General features: G+C 33.6%; 1 long non-coding RNA gene across 1 annotated transcript; it reads right to left on the bottom strand.

The window, feature by feature from the left end:
• Nucleotides 1-1,454: 1,454 nt before the first annotated feature.
• LOC149532541 (uncharacterized) lies at nucleotides 1,455-3,902 on the bottom strand. Its single transcript, XR_016357348.1, has 2 exons — nucleotides 2,103-3,902; nucleotides 1,455-2,001 (listed from the first exon to the last, which is right to left on the bottom strand). It is a non-coding gene; the product is annotated as an uncharacterized LOC149532541 (long non-coding RNA).
• Between the last annotated feature and the right edge of the window lie 1,438 nt (nucleotides 3,903-5,340).

Genomic DNA, 5,340 nt, shown 5'->3' on the forward strand with positions numbered 1-5,340 from the left:
TGCCAATAGCTGAAAATGATAATACATGAGACTCAAATGCAGTTATGAAGAATACACATTTTCTTTTGTCTCCATATCAAATAAAATATTTTGGTACCTCTGTGAATGTAGTATGACATCCTTCATTTTATAGTGTTGATCCCAAAGCTACAACACTTATTATTTATTACACATGTATGTAAATCTGTTAAGCATCAAATTCAACACCTTTGTCTGCAAAATAATGTACTATATGTTAGAGTAATAAATTCATTTCCTTAGTAATTAAATTATATTGATATAATTACTAAGTTACTTATTATATTGATATAGTTTACTTATAATTCCTTTTGATTTACAACTAATTGAAATGATTTCCCCAATTTTCCATCTAGTCACTAGAAAATTGGATTTGTTGTCTCTTTCTCTTAAAGAACCGGGTCTACTAGTTCCTTTGGTCTAGAAGCCTTCCATTGAGATTGGGGTTTTGAAAGGTTCAAGGGTTGAGGAACTTTTTATAGAATATCTTGAAGAAGGAGAGGTCATGTATAATGGTTTTGAGGAAGGCTAGAGTTCCATCCAGATGGTGTTGCAAAATGGTCAAGCGAAGGAGGAGGTAGAAGAATAAATAGAATAAATGCATGAGAAGGAGGGTCATGGGGGCAATAGATTCAAACCCACAACCAAGCTTTTATACCATTATACAAATTACAAATTATAAGACTATGCCTTTCATGATAGTCGCATTTTCATATTGGCATATGAAGAATGACTTTTGGAACAAACATAATAAATACTTCCAAATAAAAATGAAGCCAATGTATTGTATTATAAGCTCGAATGGTAAAGATCAAGCCCAAAAATTTATTAAGGTGTAGCATGTATAATTGTCAGGTTCATGTGAAGAAGTCATCGTTCATATTCTCATTGTTGTGTAATTTGATGATAAGAAGAATACAATGATATAGAGGTTGATAGTGACTTAAAACTTTACAAAATGAAATCAATGAGAATTTTACATTGAGGGGGAGTAATAATCAATGTTTCATTCTCATTGTTTGACAAACTCTTATATAAAGAGGGAGTAGACAGATGATATGGTTTAGTCTTCTTCCGAGAATCTTAGTCATATTGGTTCAGAAGGATTCATGATACAACTACTATACTTAGTGTGACCAATTGATGCTAAAAACCTTAGTATTGATGCTACAAACCTTAGTATTGACATAATTTAACCTCTGCAATTCTAGGCATAAGATGATTATCATACAATGGTACGTGAACAAAGAACACTAATAAATATTGAGGATGTGAATTGATAATACCATTTCACAGATGATTTTGACATCTCACCCTTTATCACTTATGTGTTGACTTTATTAGCCCTCTTCTTTGGTGACCTACAAATGAAGAATTAGCACAGTAACAAATCTAAGATAAGATTAAAAAAATGGGTCCTATTAAAGAATCTAATATAAATTCAAATAATGTATCTATATTCTAAACAAATCAAAACCAAATCTCATCACTTACACATCATAACAATACGGTCCACCTTAGTCATGTGATAGTGTTGGGGAAGAGGTTGTAACATTGTATTTGGATCCAATTGATCACTTTTTCTCTCTCTCCCAATTCAATCTAATGAGCCAACTAGATCGGCTCAACATTTTAATGTCTCAAGTATTACCTCATGGTCTGACTCGCGAACTTTCCAAAGAATCTTATTATGTGGTTTTCCACCATATTTTATCAAGTGGACATTTGATGCGACAACAAGGTTTGAATAATGAAGAATCTTCCTCTCTGTTTGCCAATCCTCGAATAACCACAAGTTAGGATTCTTCATAGGATATCGTCTAAGCCATGTGCCTGTTACAACCACCGCACTGACATGGTACTCTAAACCTTCACCATCTATAACCAAGTGATCCAATTTTTGTTTGGCTTCAACACAATGACACAAATAATAATCTGTCCCTTATTCATTGTCTTCAGGTGCAATAACAACAAAAACATGGCCTGCAGTGAGAAATGTACAAAATGCGGTCATTAATTCAGAAAATACTTGGGTAAAAGTTATAAAGTTACATATTGAAATTACAAAGATATATATATATTACCAGGTTGCACTAAATTTGACAAGCGTTCAAAGTCAATAGATGAATCCATCTCTACCATTTCCAGTGCTTGTGGGGGACGATAGGTGTCAGTTGGGTCCAAAACCCATATATCCCATTTGTCCACTCATTCAGTTGACTCACAGTCATCCCAATTTTTATCTGCACATGATGGACAATAGCATGCCATTTTTCGTGTGTGGATACTCCATGAACCTGTATCAAAGCTTCTAAAAGAGTGTAACTCACTAGATCCTATTAGTGTGCAACAATCTTGATATGGTGCAATGTTAGTATTATCTATCAACCAAAAAAATCTATGAATTGTAGACTCACCTTCCTTACCTGGACCCATTGTAGCGTTACACCATTGGACGATGGATTTTGTATCTATCAATGTTGCTTCATCTTTCTACTTTAGTTCTTCACGAGCCAAAACTCTTTTAATGCATGGGCCTACACAATCGTGTTCTCCCTTACCATGACCAACCTCTGTGAAATTCCACATATATAGAATTCTACACAACTTGTGCATCCTGCTCAACCAATAGAACATCCGTGCATTCTTGAATTGAGATGCACAATTGTCTGACCAAATAATGTGTTGATGATATGATATGCCCCTGTTAGCCAAATCTCCATAAAATAGTTGAAAACAACCATGTACAAACTCAGTAGAATGTGATTGATCATTGCTGATATAAAAATGGTACTCCCTCAAAATCTTCCTGTCATCCTCTGTACTTGTAGGTGAATGCATAAATGTTATGTGAACAAAAATAGAAACCTGTTGAGATGTATAATACTTTGCTTGCACCTCATTTTGTGGTTGTAGTGTGTAGTTCTCTGCAAAATCTACAACCGAAACAATGGTATCCAATGGAAACGTATCCTTGCACAACTTGAATTGCAAATCCAACCATCGAGCTCTATGGGTATGCCTTGCATACTCGTACATAATCTTTTCATGAAAAATCTTCATGAACTCATACACTAGAATCTTTCAATAACTGGATCACATCTTTTACCATGTTTCCCATCTTTTAGAGCATATGTCACTGTCTTGAATTTTTCGTAATCTACTATTTCATTTCCAATTGCATGTGTACTATCCATATGTTGACAAGTTGATAAAAGTTGCAAAGAACCACAAAATAAGCACGTACCATCCACGCATGATGTCTTGTAAAATTGTTGGTCGTCCCCTATTTCACATAAAATGTTGGATATGAATTCCCTTGAAGATCTTGGTGGCTCTTTTATGTCACAATCCTGCAAAACAAACTGAGAATGCAAAACTACGTATATGTGCCTAAAAACATCAAAATGGTTAGAAAATTCAATATGTATCCTACAACAACAAGTTGTGCATGTGTGATTTTTTTTCACATAAAAAGGTTTACCCATCTCAAAAAATCTTTGACTTATTCGAATTTGAGCATACATACCAATAAATTTTGCAAAAAATTGTGTCTGAGTTGAGTCCAAAAAATGTTTCACATGTGGCTCGCAATTTCGGCTACCAATCCTCCTTCTTAAAACATCTCTTTGATTAGGAGAAACACGTGTGTTATTTTTACAAAAATCTTCGATCAATGATTTCAAAGCTTCACTAATTTCTTTATCCTTTCACGGTAGTCTACCGCTAAATGTCCATAACTCATTTTTTGTTGGATCTTCTAATATCTCACGCCTTAGCATGACTCTCCTTAAGGTACCTCTACCAATTTTTAATGTTTTGCTTGTCTTTCTCATGAGTTGAGCTTTCTTCATTTGGCTACTTACTATTGTCGATGTGAGTACTTGTCTTGTGATATTATTATCTTTGGTGCGTGATTTAGAACCCACTTTATCATAAGCACTCATTAGATTCTTTACAATATTTCTTTCATTTGAATCATCCATCATTCTTAGCCCAAGAATCTTCATGATAGGCCTAGATTTCAAATTTCTCATCATTTCAACAAATAATTGGCATTGACCTGTAATATTTAATTCTTCAAAAAATAATCTCCACATATGATTAACTTTTCTTTGACAAGTACGCTTGCTAATCTTGTTAGGCATTGATTTCAAAATGTTAGTATCAATATCAATCAAATATTTTGGTTTTCTAAAACGAATTCTAGAAGGTGTTCTAATCTCTTCAATTCTCTCAACATTTTGAACATCAATATAAGGTTGAGTGTATTGTGTACCTTGAACTGAAGATGATGTGCCTTGGCAATAAGATGTAAAAGATCGAATATCACCTACTTGATGTGTTCATGTTGTGCTTTCAACATGACATGATGGAGTGTGTATATCGTCGGATCTATAAATCAGTCTCTTAAACATTAGAGGATGATATGACTTCAACATTGGAAGATGGTGTAGTGGATGATATGACTCCAACATTCGAAGATGGTGTAGAGGACGATATGACTCCAACATTGGAGGATGGTGTAGCTTCACAATTCAATTGTCTTCTTGAGCGTAACAATCTCATTCGTTCTCTTTGTCTTTCTAATTCTTCCTCCTTGTTTCTTTGTACTGGTGGTTCTTGATCCTCTTCGAAAGTTAATTCTTCATCATTGCTTTGCAATTTTCTTTGTTCACGTAGTAATTTCATTTTATCTCTTTTAATTGTCAAATCTCTCTCCCTATCTGCATTTGTTTGAATCTTTGGTTTCTTCCTTGGCATGATGATGATTTCTACATGTCAAATTATTCAAACATCTGAATTACTTAAAATGTGTAAATTACAAATTATTAAATTACATATAAAAATTATAATTGTTTGAATGAATACACAATATATATCAAACGACTTGTCAAATTTCTAACCATTTTGAAATAACATTTCATTCAAACATACAATTTTTAATGAATTCACTATATATTACATAACACATCAAATTATAATCAAATTTGTATCTATACATCGACAAACAATATTTAAAATGGATTGCACTAACCTTTTCTATTAAAAGAATATTCAAAAATTCTTCAAATCATGTATCCAATGATTGAATTTGGTGTTTGCTAGATGTTGAAACTCGTGTTTTCTATCGGAATAATAGAGAGCATAACAGACCAAAAGTTAAAAATGGATGAAATGGGCTCCAAGGTTGGTTTTTGACCATTTTTTGCTGATTTGAGATAGTGCGTACGCACTATAAAGCGCATATGCACTATCTCAAAACACATCACTCCCCATCCTCCCTACTCTCTATCCTCCCTACTCTCTCTCCCATCCCCT

Source organism: Cupressus sempervirens, chromosome 10 (assembly GCF_028749045.1).
Source record: "Cupressus sempervirens isolate cs-2001-9-10 chromosome 10, ASM2874904v1, whole genome shotgun sequence".
In the NCBI taxonomy this organism is placed as follows: Eukaryota; Viridiplantae; Streptophyta; class Pinopsida; order Cupressales; family Cupressaceae; genus Cupressus; species Cupressus sempervirens.